Here is a 17,780-nt window from a genome sequence, read left to right on the forward strand (position 1 = left end):
CACACTGCAGAACCCCGGATTTTGTAAAGGATTGAGTTCAAAACTGTCAGTGAGTGGGAAATTGGTTATTGAGGACGTTTTCTATTTTTGCTTATCTGAGGTTTATCTGCTGTAGAGATCCGGTTCAAAGAAGCAGCATAGTGTAGTGAAATATTTCACTGGAACCAGGAGGCTGAGATAAAGTTGCTTTACCATGTAGTGAGAATTAGTCATTTATGCAGTGTTTTTTCCGTGTGCATTATTTGGGTTATATATTACGTAATTCATTTGGGCAAATTAAAGATTTATTTTTTTGAGCTGTGGTAGTGTGATGTAACATTAAGGTGAATTTTACTAGTATTGTATGTTTCACAGCAGTCTATAGGTATGAATATTACACAAAGCCAAACAGTAGCATTATAGCTAAACATTTACATCCTTTACAGTTGAAAACAAATTCAATCTTAAATTCCCACGAGTCAATAAATAAACATTTAGGCATCAAACATTTATTGGACATCTCTGGAACCAAATGTACCGTGTACTGGAACTCTCATGGTGCTCGACTTTATTTCTAATTGGTGAGGGCAAACCTACAGGTCCCACACTGTAACTGAATATAAACAGTTTAGCACATATTGTTGAGTCTAAACAGATTGCAGGCTCTATTTTTGTTCATTAAGCAAGTCACAGTATAGGCATACAGCAGGAAATGACAGCTGCTGAGTTCTAGTCCTTCTCAACAAAAGTTGAGGAGAGAGAACCACAGGTGGGTTGGATCAAACTCCTCCTCTTCTCTAGTGTGTTGGTCCTTGAGCGTGTGCATTCAAACATTCATGGGGATATTCCCAATGTGTTAAAACCCTTCCTTGGCTTTTGCATGGCTTAACAAACCAAGCTTGGGATGAAGCTCTTCAAAGTCCGAGCTCAAGCTGTGCCAGTTGCCAGCTTGACCACATAAACCTTGGCTGTCCTGTAGGAGGAACTGTTCCCCTAACCTGGGCAAAGGACACATCTTGTTAGAACAATAGGTCATGGTCTAAATCTAGAGGGTCTGTATGTTTAGATGTAATGGAAGGAAGTTTTACTTTACTAAGAGCATGGCCTCCCATCAGAAGGTAAGAGGCTAATACAGTAAGGGAATGTAAACATGCACGGGATATGCATAAGCTATCCAGAAAGATGAGACCAATGACCGATTAAGACCTGAATCTTACATCGGAAAAATGGCGCGACAAGATGGGCCAAGTGGTTCTTATCTGCCTTTAAATTCTTTGTTTCCAGAATGTATGTCCCACCTCTGTTACTGTAAAGCATCATGGGAATCCAGGCTTTCAGGAGATGGTACACCACAGGTTGCTAATCTGCGGGTGTATCTGTGGAACAGACATTACTCACGTAAATGTCCATTTTTACAACTATATATTGGCCACTGTCACTTTTGACAAACCTAAACAAATTTTCAGTGACTCATAATAAAGACCTCAGTCTAAACTCACAACTAAATAGATTTTTATTTTTCATATAAACCACAGTAGTTCTTAAATTGTGTACATGGAGACACAACCATAGTTTATTTAAAATTCAGCTCTTATGTGGGAAGCCGTGGCCTAAAAATGATTGGTTTTTCTGCCAGGTTTTCCCACATAAGAGCCATGTTAAATAATACTTATTTCACAGATTGTTCTTTTTTATTTTACTGTAAACCTGAATTCAGGGTTTCCATTTTCAACCTTTAAAAAACAAAATGTGCTCAGCAGAAATTCTGTTTAAAAGAAACTATAAACATTTCTGTGATTATCTGGTAAGGAAACCCCAGCATCCCCATCAAGATCCACAATGTACAATAAAAACAAAAATAAAGCACATGCTGATACTGCTTTATGTTTTGTGATTTCCATGTTTACTATCTGGAACTCTGTATAAAGCGGAGCCACTCTTTTTTTTTTATGGCGCAGTACCCCTAACACAAACAGGCTTACATCATGTCTGTACACAATGGGTTTCATTCACTTTGCTTTGAAATAATTATATTTATTTCCAGAGTAGCGTTTCATCTCTTACCCTACTACATTTTGGATAAATATCGTAGTGTTCACCCGGGGTATGTGGGACATGATTGCGAAACCATTATGGTGTATAAATAGGCTCACAAAGAATAACCAAAAGCTCTATATTAAAGAACAGTGCATAAAAACTTTTTACATGGAGCATTTGCCTCTTTTGAGGTACATTTTGTTAGTTACCAGAATAGCCCCTCCCAGCATTAAGGTTGGGGGAGAGAATGGTAGTACCTGCCATTCCCCCTCTGAATAACTGGCTGCCTTGAAATCTAATTTTGATTAACGCATTTTTTATTGTAGATGATATTATTTAAGCTCATGTTTTTCTGCCCAAGTCTAGAGTTGAAAACATGGGCCCACTGACTCCACAAGCAGCAGGTCCCACAGTGTCACCTTTGTCCCAAACAGTTGTGAGTGCCATCTTTTCCCCAAATAGCATGTCTGCCACAAAACAACTTATCAGTGTGCCCAAACAGCCTGCCTGTTCCATCTTTACCAGCAGCTTGCCAATCCCCCCAAACAGCCTCCCTGTGCCATATTTTCTCCAAACAGCCCATCTCTGCCACCCCCCAAACACTCACACATACATGCTAACACACAATTACACACATACATACATTTTCATTCTAACATACATTCATTCCCTTCCTGCGTTCCTGCCTCCCCGTGCTGGTCCACGATTGTTCACAAAGAGCCAGTCCGTCCTGGACAAGCCCGGTCCAGCCCTTGAGAGGTAGGCCCCGTCGTAGTTGAGACCTGGTAGTTACACCACTGGTTAAAAATCCTACAAACTGCATTCTCAAGTTCTAAACACTGCATGCTCCCATATGAATAAAGACCCTTCAGGTGTGAAACGTGTTGTGTGCTCATTGATTTACCAATGCCCTCATGGTAAACATTAAAATGATTTGATGCAACAGGAGCTGAGACACCATGCTTCTCCATCTTATACCATTCCATTTTAACAGTACAACTGTCCCAATCTACACGGTATGCTTGCACATGATTGCACTTCAGCAGTAAACGGCTTACGCCTGCAGATTCTAATACTAAACGTGTGTATTACCATGTTTAATTCTTTTAAATAGAACACAGGTTGTGAAATAACGACTGTATCCCACCCCATTATTTCATACATTTATCACACGCTTCACTTCCACTCCCTTGCATTACCACAAGAAATGATCTTTTCCATTTTTTTGCGTTTCTCAGACCAAACCTTGTTTTCCACAACCTCTTAAAAGCAAGTTGTTGAAATTTTACACATGGGGGCCATGTATAGGGTGGTATTATGCATCTGGCAAGGAAGTAATGGTTTGCAGAGGAAAGCGAGCAGCCAGCCCAAAAATAACATATAATGCCTTTAATTATGGATTACAGCTCTATATTTTGATGTATTAGTCAGTACCGAGAGCAACTTAAACCAACAAACATTTAAAAATAAGAAAAGAGAAGATTTTATTCCCCAGAGGTGCAATTAGAGATATGAGTGGGTTCTTACCGTTTTCTTTATTTCCCAAGCTATGTCCATGGTTATAAATGTATTATTAATTCCCCCCATAGTTAAAACATATACAAAATAGTTAAAAACTTTCTTCCATGCACATGTGTATACACACACAAATACTATACATATTTTATACTTTAATATTAGTTTTATAGACACTATCAAGCTATGAGTAGGGTCTTAATCAGGAAACTACCCTACATGGCAAATATGGCTGTCTGTCCAGGCAAATCACCCCCAACTAATTAAAAATACAAGACAAAGCAGAACCTCAAGTGCCTCATGTATGGATTACATCTCCCAAAATTTCAAATTACCAAAGAAGTGCACCTTTCTATTATGGTCGTGATTATAGAGGGAGTTTGTTATTTCAGGTTTTTTTAATTTATTTAATACCGTGTGATGTGAGTTTCATCTATAGTTCTTACGGTTCTCTGACACTATAATAAATAAATCGGGCTACATCATATTAATATGAGTCTGACCACATATCATGCATTTGTATAAAGTATGAGCTGCTCTATTATTAGTTCATATTATTAAAGTGTACTGTTAGCCCTATGCTTTAGTGTGGTCTGGTTTCTTAGGGTAGGGAGTGGGGTTGGAGGGAAATTTCATATATTTAGGGTAAAAAAATAATACATTTGTGAATAATCAATTATTACAGGTAGTATATAAGGACTTGTCGCCGTATATATATAAAAAGACAAAAAAATAAGATTATCACACATGCGACTCTGTAGAAAGTAACTCTGAGTGTAATCAATCACCAAGCACCTCTGAAAATACAATCGTATAGATAAGCCTACAAATAGTGGCTCAAATATGTAAAGTATTCCTTATGACTTGCATTGATCGTATAGGTTTTCTCCAGGAAGAGATTAGAATTGTGGCTACTATGTGGCTAATGGGAAAAAAAACGAAAATGGACACTGGAACATAGCATTAAAAATATAAAAATTAAGTTATTGGCCACTATATACAGTGAGGCTAACTTTAGGAGTATTATAAACAGGCATCTTATGTGACTTGTGTGTGTTTATGTCTTTTTTCGTTTGGGCTCTCTCTGTGTTCAGTGGGGTTGTTCCTTCAATTCCTATTTCTTCGTGGAAAAAAAAGGTTAATAAGATTAACAGAAGTTTTAAGGAATACTTTACATACTCGAGTCGGTATTTGTAGGCTCATCTATATGTGAGTGTATTTTCAGAGGGGTTGGCTATTTGTTACACTCAGAGTTATTATCTAGGAATATGAATGTAGGAAAAATGGACATGGAGGTTCAGGTCACAAAGGGGGTCTATCACTCCTAAATAGATATGCTTGGTCTCAGTGAAATATGGATTACATTTTCTATTATGCGCCCTGTGACAATAAGTGGCCATTATCAGCTTTTAGTAGAGATAGATAGCAAGCAATGACAATGAAGCCGCGAAAAGGGCAAATCCAAGTCCTTCTCTTTACAAAGAGACCCATGTGTGCACCGAGGATGATACTGCCAGGACATTTGCTATACAGGGAGGCCTCCGTAAAACAGTCAGCAATGGACAGGACTTACAGTAGTTATTCTTCATATAAAGCGTTTGAAACAGAACTGCTGGGTGAGCATCAGTACATCGAATGTTAAGATATGGTGCACGGTAAGTAATGCAGTATAAACACAGTGGATACCAACATTTGACAGTTCTGATAAAAGTACGATTTTTATTCTGTAAAGCACTAACTTTCTTTCAGTCGGAGGATTAGTTACTCATACTTTGCCTCGAAAGTGACATCTTGTGGCAATTTGAAGTAAAGCATCCCCGCTTACACTCAAATACCCACATACACAGCTTAACATGTACCGCGGCAATTCATGTAGGACACAGCATTAGTGCAAGTGTCACCATATTGATTCATGTTTTTTTCTGTTATCATATTACCAGATACGCATCAGACTGGGTCATGGACAGCGTCCAGTATGAGAGCAGTGTTAAGTGTTTGTATGGGCACGCATTTATACGGGATGGGACAGACACTTGGTCAGGTTTGGTCAGGTTAGAGCAAAATAAAAGTACAGCAACACACTAGATCACTGCAATCACAAACTACCAAAGACAATTTCTACATTTTTAGTTCACAGGTTTTCTAATTATTGTCCATGTTATGTAAGGTATTAATAATGTAAACAGGAATTGAAGTAGCACTGATCTGCCCCGAGTACAACTACAATAAGTGATATTAGTAACTGCCTGGTGTGCAAGCAAAAGGAAAAAACACCGTGTGTACTTTTGGCAATGGGATACATATATGGATGTCCTAGTAGAAAATAGCAGATGCTATTGATTTAGGAAGTAATGTCATCGGGAAGTCAAGAAAAATCTAACTCTCCCCTTACCTTAGTAAAACTTTAGAGCTTCTTAGTCTGTGATTAAAAGTAAAAGTAACTTAATTTTATTGTTTGAGTTTTCTTCTCTCTAGTTATTTATAGCCATCATTTTGGGTCTATTCATAGAATTTGATGGCAGATAAGAACCACGTGGCCCATCTAGCCTGCCCATTTTTCATGATGTCAAATTAAAGGTTAACTCAGCTGACAATCTGGAAACAATTTGGCAATAGCCTAATATGCATTTTTTTGTGAGTGTATCTGACTGTAAGGTTTGCAAGTTTCAGGTGAGAGCATGCGAGTTGAATAAAAACTGGGATTACCTGAATGTACTATATAAATATTTGTGAACGAAGGATGTGCTTCCTAAATTAATTAACATATAAATTAAAGTGAAATAAAATGAAAAAAGGTCCCAATGCATGTTTCGCCTGAAAACTCTTGGCTTTGTGAGGGGAACAAGGCATTCACCTGGACCTTCTAAAATTTAGTATTACAAAAGCGAAAATCCCTTTAAATGCAATAAAATAAAAAAGGGGAAAAAATCAAGATACATAATTACATTTTAATAATCACAAAAGGACCCATCACCCTCTTTTCCCATCCATTGGGAAGATGAAAATAAAGGACTTAAAGAATACTCCTGCCATTATATGCACTCTAATGAAATTAATAACTGCATGGCCTCTTTAAAGTTTCATGTTGTCTGTTTTGCAAATGCTGGCGCTATATACATAAATATAATGTAATGTAAAAAGGAAAAGAGTTTTACTTGAAACTTTATACATAAGAACCGAACAAGGAAAATATAGCTAGATAGAATCTGTATGGTCCAGCTTGAGATAAAATTCAAATAAAATGTTGTTGAAGGCTAAAAACATTATATTTTCTGTATTTTTTTTTCAAAATATTGGCAAGATATTAAATTATAACAACCCTTGCCTACTCCTTACTATTGTTTCTGATAAACTACAAGTTCACATTATGAAAAGTATTTTTAAAATCAAGCTTCAAACCCCTACGCTCTACCAGTGATCATTTATACAACAACGCAAATGGTTCTGGCAAAGGACACCATAAACAGGGGAGGTGGGAGTAAAAAACCACATCCTTTATCAGAATAGGAAGCCAACCAGACTGGATTTAAGTCATGCTGTCCAATTTCTAGGAACTCAGAAGATAACGAAGGTTGCAGATTGCTGGGAAACACATTAAAAATATTGTCAGAAGACGCCATTCTTCATGTGTTTTCCTCCTTGCAGTTAAACATTCTTCTACTAACGTAATGCATGTCTGTTTGTTTAGCGATAAAACTGAACCTGTATACACATCCACACACATACATACAATGTATATACACACACACATACACTAATAATCTAATTAACAAATACTTGAAGTAAACAGTGACCAGTAAAGTATTTTTCAGTTTCAGTAAAACAATGCTCAGTTACTTCCCATATATATATACATCCTTCTGTGCCAAAGAGTTAACAGATCTAAACCTGTCTATATATTCCAACTGACTAATACATTTTATCAGACTGCATACTTTGCTAGCTCCTCCTTGTCTGAGACTAAAGGGGTACGTCTTTTTTGTGGGAACTAGGTGTCGGAAATGGGATATATTTGGGGAAAAGGGGATTCCAGGTGCCAACACACCTTCGTCTAGGGGTTAATAGCTTAAATCCACATAGCTCTTATAATCACAGGAAAATGCTTCTTTCATAGGAAAATGGAGGGTTTAATGCTGTGATGAAGCCTATGAAGGCTAACACACACAGGGTTACATTGGGAATGAAGTTGTGACTGCAACAATGATGGAAAGATTGTAACTAACTGCAGCAAGGATGGAAAGATTGTAACAAAACTAAGGACATACAGGGAGTTCTTATAGGGTGGGATCAAAGGTACATTCCATTAACATTCCTATTGGTTAACAATATCAAAAGACAATATTATCACACAACATACAATTTACAATCCTATGGATAAACTAATCAAAAGAGAATACATACAATCCTATGGATACAATATGAAAAGACAATACTAACACTATCACACATTTACAAACAGACCGTTCAATGTAATACATGAATTACAGCTGCCCTTTGATGTGGGCTTCGGGGGGGGGGGCTACATTTGCACTTAAATAATTCTCCTCCTGTCCTTTCTGTGAAGTCAGATCACTTTAACTCCTTTTACACCCATAATGACTGGAATTTATATTTTAATATAATTATGCTATAATGCTCCTATGGTGTCTGACATAGTCTGCATGCTGCCTCCACACTAGGGAATTGCGTTATTAAAATATCAGACGGATTAATGCTTTATCTACAGCATACCATCAAAAAAAACAAGGGCTTACAAATGTGCTATATTCTTAAGATTACAACTGATCCAACAACAGATACATCCAAACACATATCAATGAAATCACAATATCGATTCCGATATATCTGCTGAAGGCTAATGTGTTTTCTAGCTACAATAACTACACTTATCCAGGTGAATGGGTATATGGATACACTTATTAAATATGCACCGATAAACCCACCCACTGGCTTATTAAATTAAACAATCCCTGTTCTGTCTCTTCTAATATTAGGGTTTGAACTGAAAACTTCCGCTTCTTCCAGAATGCAACAGAATATTTTGGAAACAACAACAGGATATCAAAGAATCCACAATGTGGCAATGATATAACAAGGCAAACTGTTACTGAAACGTTCTAAATATAAAACAATACAAATAATAGTACAATAACAATATAATAGGTTCCTATTTACAATATTGAAACGTGCATATTCATGATTACCTTCCCTGAGAGCTCCAGGTTTGTGGTGTTCCTACTTCATGAAATTTTCTCTGTCTTTTTCTCTCCACTACCTGTCCCTTGATATACTGGATGGTCCCAATTAGGTCTACTGGGGAGACCCCTGATTGGACCCTGTGGTCGCCACAGTTACCCTTTGAAGTAATTCCATTTGGCCAACACCACCCCCAGGGGTCTTTACAATCATGGGGCAGTACAGCCCAAGATCTCCTCACCTGATTATCGACACAGCAGGTATTTTTACAATCTATTCCATTTGAAAACCCATCTGTCTTCCTTCCACACACACCCCTCATCACGAATATCAATCTTATCTAAACTAAGACAAAAGGTTTCCCAAATATTTCTCACTCCCGGCCACCTCCTATGCATATAACCATGATATATATATCTCCATACATATACATACCTACACACATGTACATCCATACACCCAGATACACATGTACATATTTATATATATATCCAGTAACATCAATTACATCAATTAATATCATCTTGATGTATCTTTTTTTTTTCTGGACCAATATGGACCAATGTGATTCATATGTATGATTACTTTCACATGTGTGTATTTCAATACCTTTTAATAAACAGAGAATTGAGTCGGATATCTGCACATGCATGTACCCTGATGATGGTAAGTGTGTTTACATGCACTGGCATGATGGCAGAGTTCATGCATCTTAGTGGCCCTTGCAATAGAGAAAGTGTGCACTACAATTAATTATGTATATAAAATCAGTATATTAGTGAGATCAGGTATCTTAAGTATCTGACACAGGACTTGCAATAGCTGTCTTTCCCCAAAGCTGGTTCAGGAAGCTATAGAAAGTTATTACAGAACAGGAGAAGTATGCAAAATCCTACACTTTGTGTATGGGGCATGTTGCACGTGCTCTTTGTATAAAGAACAGCTAAACTTTTGAGCAGGCCATATATCAATAGTATTTTGGTGCAAATGATGCTGTATTTTGCTTTTTGAATACATTTTCCATCTTCTCCTCCAGACGTGCAGTTGGTACAGAAACTCCATAACTGTTTTTCCTTTAAGCATAGCACCTGAAAATATCATTAGGTTAGGGGAATTCACATGAAATCCCATAGTGGCAAAATGCTAAAACAATTTACTGCCATCTGTTGTACACATAAGTCAAGTTATTCTTTAATTGAAATAAAAAAGAAAAAAGCCACAAATATTTAGTTTTCTGTGCTGGGTTTGGGGGCAGCATGTGATTTATATAAGAACTAAGAACCAAATCAGTAGTTATCACAAATAACATACATCCAGAGTGTCCCCATTTAGGAGGGGTGGTCCCTCTTTAATTATAAATGAAGTTATGAAAATAAAACAAATTATTCTTCTAAATGCCTTATTCAATTGGAACAAATAGCTAACAATAGGTGACAAAGTTCCATAAAAGTCTTTGTGATGCAGCCCTCCCTAGCCAGATCTCCTAAAATAAAATTCATCCTCTCTGGCTATGATAGGAAAAGATGGAATAGTCTCATTATATTGTAAACTCATTTAAAAAATGGGCAGATCTGTTCACTAAAATGCAAACTGGCATAAAAAGAGTTTTCAACAGCACACTCGTACAAGCTGGACTAGGTTCTTTAACTCATGAGACCAATCCATACAAGCTGCAAATTGGTACTTGATATAAAAATACTCCATGGGTGGTGTGGGCAAGGTGTGGTTGGGGGGGGTGAAAGACAAATGAGAGGAGTGAGAGAGACAAAAGAAAATAAAAAATGAAACAGAGAAAGAGAAAGGAGACAGAAATAAGATGAGAGGGACAAGAGAAAAGAGGGATATGAGATGGAAGAGAAACAGGGGAAAAAAAGAGGAGGAAGACGGGAGAGAAAAAAAAGGAGAAGAAATAAGGAATGTGGAAAGATGGAATAGAGACACACACATTCTCACACACACACACACCGAGTCACTTCCACAAACAAATGCACCCAGGTAATCACACTAACACAAAGATAGCCAGCCACTAACACACACAGACACTCATACTAATACATATACAGACACTGAAAAAGAAAGACACTCACACACTAAACACAGATACCCACACTAACACACACTCAGTACACAAAAACACACTTACACACACCCAGACATTGACACACACATACACCTAGACACTCACATACAACCCAGACACACTGAGACTCACAGTTTTGGGGCATAAAGAGGAAAGAGCACTCAGGATTTACTTCTTTATTCTGGGATTGTCCTGTCAAACTGGGACATGCTTTAAAAGAGAGGTTTAAAAACTAAACAAATACCATCGAGGATATAGAAGGCACACATCATAATGAAAGGTGTAAGTTGTCCAGTGAGGTATAACACTTACTGTATTTTAAAAGAATGAGAGCCTTGTAGAAGGGAATTGCACTTTAATCGCATGTAATGATTACTGCAATAGCTCTAATCATAGTTGTGTATGAAGTCAAAATAGTTGGTAATAAAGAAATTGGTAATGCTCTAAGGTTTAATCAAGGAAGCTATTAATGTGGTGCCTATAAAATATGTACTGTAGCATTCCTAGGACATTCCGAGAGTACAAGCCTCTGGTACAGAAAGGGTTGCAGTAGCAACTCTTTGCCCTGCAGATAACTTTTTTATTTTTAAAGATAACTTTGTGTGTGATCAGTTAGGTAGGCTCATCCCAAAGGAGAAAGGAGTATTATAAAATGGTGCATGATAGGCCATATATGAGCAATGCAATATCTAACATAATAATTTAATGTTAGGGGGGCTAAGAAGCTGGCTGAGGGAAACAGGAAATGGAAAGGAGAGGAAGTCACAGAAAGGCAGGGCATAGAAAGAGAGGGTTCATCAGAGATCAAACGGGTTCATCATAGAAGGTTCATCAGAGATCAAACAGGAAATGCTGAATTACAAATATAAACCTGATCCATATAGGAAAATAGTAGCAAACTATGATATGACAACAGTGCCCCTGAATAGTGCTGAAAATCCATAATTGTGGGTCCAGACTGGAACTAGGTGACTACAGGCTGAGATGGAAGATGGCCGGCTAGTATGTGGCGCATATCTTCATTAAGTCTGTCAATGAGAATATTCAACAAAAGAAATAACAAAGTGATAAATATCAACAAAGCCTAATAAAGTGCCAAATATGGCCATGATTTGCTAGGAGTCTATGGGAATAGAAAAGCATTATTGTTGGAGTCCACCAATGTACTTCTCATCCTGGAGAAGGTCCTTCATGTGTACATGGAAGCAGATAATGCAGGTGCAGGTTTCAGTAGATAATGGTGCATAGTTTCCTTCCACGCCGCGCTTTTTTTGAAAGTTGAGCGCTGGTAAATTATGTCATATCCTGACACCCAGTAGAAAGGACGGCGGTGAAGAGTGGGTTGAAGGTAAATATGCCACTGGTCAGGCCCTGTAAGAGTTGCCAACCATGATGGATCTTGAAATATCACAGTGAGACATGTGAGCCATTTTCTTGTCCCATGGTGATGTGAGGTGATTTAGAAGCATTTGATAATGTGGTAAAAAAAATTAGTAGGAAAATATTTGTGATAAACGTATTTTACCTCGATTTAAGTAAATCTGTATGTTTCCATCCAAATTCTAACAGCAGTGGAATATCATTATTACTATTCTATTGGGTAGCACAGGTGCATACCCTCAACATTTCAGGTGTCCAAATTGGCAGATGAAGGGCCATCCACCTTCTTCAGATCATTGTGAGGTGGCCACGTGGGAGCTGCAAAGGAGGTCTGCGCTGCAACACAACAGACCTCCAACTTTACAGCTCTCTGGGCCAGTCAGGGGGATCAGAGGCTGACCTATGATCGCATTGCTAGCAAAAATGAGACAGTTGGGGAGGTATCTGGGACAGTTCCAGAAAATGAGGACATCCCTCAAATTCCAGGATTATTGAGGAATGCAGGTGGTCTATTAATATGTTAATACTTTCATTCTATTTTAGGTTGTGTTTAAATCTTAAAACTGACTACCAAATTCCTTAATCAACTAAATTGTTACGTAAGAATTCTGAAACAAAATTAAAAAAGTATTTCTTTAATCACTTGAATTCTGAGTTAAAGAGACACCAAATGTTACCTTTATATTAATTTTTATAAGCTGTCATTTGCACAAGAACAAGTCTTTTTCTTACTGCCAAGGCAAGTTAACTCTTTGCCAGCCTCACAATAGAGAAAAACAGAAATTGTGGTGCAATACAGGTCTTCTCAAATTTTTAGCTCCTGAAACCTCTAGAAAGAATGCTTTTGTTAAGTCTAACATTGCTTCTTTTCTTTACATAAAGTTCAGATTCAGTTAAAGCAGCGGATTCCTTTCTTTTTGGAATCTGCTCTGTGGTTTTTCCTTTCGATCAAGAACAAAACGGAGTTAAAAGAAAAAAAACAAAAAGGAAGTACAGAAAAGAATAATATGTCATTCAAGCCGCCATTATCCTGCTCTGGCACTTGTTGCATTTGAGGCTCCGTATCAACAGTTGGACAGAACAATATTATATTCTGCTTCCTGTCGCTGGAGTCCTTCCATCTCATTTTCCCCGGGGGCTGAGTAAACAGCCAGGGAAGGTTTTACCGAGGAACTATTTTAATCCTAGATTAACCCCTTGCATGTCAAGACATTTTGTGAATTCAGTTCAGTTTCTGCAGTCTAGCAATGTTTCATTTTTTTATCTTGAGATATTATGTTGTTCAAATACCACACAGCCTTTTCATGTTGATATTTAACTTAAACTTAATTAACAGCAGCAACATGTGGTAGAATTCCACCAGAGAAATAATAAAATTATAAAACAACACACAGGGCCTGATTTGCCGTGGGCTTAAGGGAGACCCTGGCAAGTTTGGCAATATAGCAAAAGGATGGAGGAGGGGGCAATGCCCCCTGGACTATCTTTGCATTCGTTTTCTTGTGAAGTGGGACATAACCAGAAAAGGCGAAGTGGGTCCAATTCAGCTCATAACCCCTGAGCATCCCATGCCAGCTATGCTGCATCTCAAAGCAAATGCATGGCAGCCAACGTAACATTCAGGCAGTTCCTTTTGGGACAGTCAAATGCATGGTGATGACAAAATTGGTTTTCATGCCAGAGGTACACGATAAACACAGAGGATGCACACTTTAATGTAGTGCCATGCACTGGATACAGCTGCAGTCATGCACTTCTTCAGCATTGGGGAGCTTGTGGTGACACCACGTATTAGCTACAGGATAGATGGGCCATGTCACATTCAGTGTTATTGCAAAGCACAAGTCTAACCCTGATTTTGCAATGCTCAACACAAGTCAAATATGGGTATTTTGTTTTTTTTTTCTTGCCCTCAAGATTTAGTGCAATTGTGCCAAAAAAAATATCGTTTTTTTTATTGAAAATATTTTATTCAAATATGGTTTCTTGAATCTCTGAATCACTGAATCATTAGTAGTTTAGTCCCAGAACCATCAACATCTCGGTCCAGATATACAACAAGGCACAGGATCACGTGCACCACTGATCCTGATCAGGGAAAGCTGAGAACAGGGTGCAGTATTCTGTTTCTCCACCAGAGGACACAATTATCAAACTTTTGAAAGTGATGTTTGTGTAAGGAAAGTGTTTTTAAAAAAAAAAAAAAAAAAGTGCAGATGTAAATCATTTTTATCATAAACAAAAGTGCTACATTCTATTTGAGGCAACTTTTTAACTGCATAGGGACTGGTTCTCATCAACTTAAAAAGAACAGTAAGGACTATGGGCAAAACAAATTTACAGTTTTCACTAAATGGTTTCAAGGGCCAATCGGGACCTTCTCAGCCAGATCTTTGCACCCTCACAGCCTAATGAGTATTTATTGAAGCATATGGGGATGATGGGGGGAAGAGGGTTAAAGCATTCAGTGTTGGGTGTTTTAAGATTAAACTGCAGGTAGCAATGTAGACATGTCAGGGGCGGATGCTGAACAGGGGCACTCACAATAACTCAAACACAGACACTCACAAGTGAAGCATGCTGCTGTCTTTCTCGGTGTAGGGTGTCTGGCAATTGCTCGGTTGCCCACCCCCCAGATCTGCCATTGAGACACGTACAGCGAGTTTTTGACTACCTGTGCCTGTACACCAGTGGTGACTCTAGAAACAATATATAGGGGGGGCACACAAGATACCACAGTCAAACTGGGGGGGCATTCATAATTTCCAAAACTAATGTGCTATGGAATTACACTTTTGTTATTGGGCTAAAATAATACTTGATCATTCAACATGGGAAGCCTGAAGCCACAATTGAGTGCGACTAATCCTTGAAATAAATATTATAACACAATAAATAACTTTTCCACTAAATGATTTCAGGGCCTTGAATGTTTTGTCCCCTGAAGTCACTACAACTTCAGGAAGCCATTTTATCTCTGGATAAATATAAATTAAATAATTCCTACTGTAAGTTAAGTGCCAGGAAACAGATGACAAAATACACACACACACACCAACACAGGCTCTGTTACACCAACACCCAGACACACACACCAGGACAGGCTCTGTCACACCAACACTCAGACACACACCAGGACAGGCTCTGCCACACCGACAACCAAACACACACACACACCAGGACAGGCTCTGCCACACAGACACCCACACACATCAGGACAGGCTCTGCCACACCCACATCCAAACACACACACACCAGGACAGGCTCTGACACACTGACACCCAAACACACACCCTAGGACAGGCTCTGCCACACCAACACCCAAACACACACCAGGACAGGCTCTGCCACATCAACACCTATACACACACACCCGAGGACAGGCTCTGCTACACTGATAACCAAAAACACACAAACAGCACGACACAATCTACGTCACAGACGTCTACATCAGGATGGATTTTTCACACTGCATTGTCATTTATACCCCCCTTAGTGTTTTTGCCCCTTGTGTATTGATGCCCCTGCTGCCCATATATATATTAATATTAGCCCCAGTTGCCGATAGCAGGTATAGATCAACACATTAACACACAAACCAAGCTTTACATGTATAGATCAACTGATATTCACTTGTGATCTCAGCACTGAAGGTATATATCAAATAAACAGAATCAGACATACAAATCCTGTATTTGCAGGTATACAATAGTATATGAAACGTAGCATTGCAGGTACAGATCAAATAAATACATGGAAACAGCATTGCAGGTATTAATCAACTGAATAAGACATACAAACACTGTATTTGCAGGTATACATAAATAATGTATGGAAATGCATAGATATGGCTCTACAGAATAACGCAAAAACCCAGCTTTGCAGGTATAGATCAACTGGAATTCACATAAAAACACGTCATTAAAAGGTATATTTAAAACCCCCTAAATTACAGGCATAGATCACAGGTTGCGTCCACACTGCCCACACTGCCCACACAGCAATCACACTCCTATCATACCAAGGCAACCTGTAAATGCTGGTAACTAGGCAAGATGGGACTGTGCTTGCTGTGATTGCTGTTAGCAATCACACTCCTATCATGCCAGGTCAGCCAGTACATGATGGTACAGGGTGGCTGTATGTGATGTGCAGACCCCATACTGCTGGCAGCATCAATACACAAGGGGGCAGCTAGCTAGGTTTCAGCATGTACTGGCTGACTTGGCATGATAGGAGTGTGATTGCTAACAGCAATCAAAGTCCCATTATGCCTAGGTTCCAGCACTTACACATCCAACCAGTAAATGCTGGAACCTAGGCATGATGGGACTGTGATTGCTGTTAGCAATCACACTCCTATCATGCCAAGTCAGCAACTACATGCTGGTACAGGGTGGCTGTAAGTGATGTGCAGACCCCATACTGCTGGCAGCATCAATACACAATGGGGCAGCTAGCTAGGTTTCAGCTTGTACTGGCTGACTTGGCATGATAGGAGTGTGATTGCTAACAGCAATCAAAGTCCCATCATACCTAGGTTCCAGCACTTACACATCCAACCAGTAAATGCTGGAACCTAGGCATGATGGGACTGTGATTGCTGTTAGCAATCACACTCCTATCATGCCAAGTCAGCCACTACAGGCTGGTACAGGGTGGCTGTATGTGATGTGCAGACCCCATACTGCTGGCAGCATCAATGCACAAGGGGGGCAGCTAGCTAGGTTTCAGCATGTACTGGCTGACTTGGCATGATAGGAGTGTGATTGCTAACAGCAATCAAAGTCCCATCATGCCTACGTTCCAGCATTTACACATCCAACCAGTAAATGCTGGAACCTAGGCATGATGGGACTGTGATTGTTGTTAGCAATCACACTCCTATCATGCCAAGTCAGCCAGTACATGCTGGTACAGGGTGGCTGTAAGTGATGTGCAGACCCTATACTGCTGGCAGCATCAATACACAAGGGGGGCAGCTAGCTAGGTTTCAGCATGTACTGGCTGACTTGGCATGATAGGAGTGTGATTGCTAACAGCCTAGGTTCCAGCACTTACACATCCATGCTATCACACACACACGCATTCATTCATATACTCATTCATTCACAGATTCATTCCCTCAATCACCCATACTCATTCAAATACCCTTCCCACCTCCTTACCTGCACTGCAGCTCCTAGATGCCGCTCACAGACTTCAGCAGGGGGCGCGGCCTCCCTCTGCGTTCTCTGCTAGCTTCCGCTTCCTCTATGCAGTACAGAAGACCCTCCCACAGGTAAGTAGCAGGGCTCGAGGTGCGGCCCAAGTAAGATCGGTTGCCCTGGCTGCCGATCTTACGCGGGCCGCACCCTCTCTCTCCTCCACATTAAATAAATAAATAAATAAATAAATAAAAAAAGACGGGATTTAAAGTCGCATTGCGACTTTATTCCAATTTCGGCAGGGGGGCAACACTGCTGTACACATTTTGATGAACTAACAATTTGATATACCGTATCGGTCCGATTACAGGCAGCACCCTTATAGTTTGGTGCTATTTTAAAGAAAAAATTATTTTTAAAGAAAAAATACACATCAGTGGAATGGT

The 17,780-nt window shown here is 39.1% G+C and overlaps 1 protein-coding gene across 1 annotated transcript in view; it reads right to left on the bottom strand.

The window, feature by feature from the left end:
• The window catches only part of FGF1 (fibroblast growth factor 1), a 37,535-nt gene that overhangs the window by 3,818 nt on the left and 15,937 nt on the right, over positions 1-17,780 (bottom strand). The window lies entirely within an intron of this gene.

Source organism: Spea bombifrons, chromosome 4 (assembly GCF_027358695.1).
Source record: "Spea bombifrons isolate aSpeBom1 chromosome 4, aSpeBom1.2.pri, whole genome shotgun sequence".
Lineage (NCBI taxonomy): Eukaryota > Metazoa > Chordata > Amphibia > Anura > Pelobatidae > Spea > Spea bombifrons.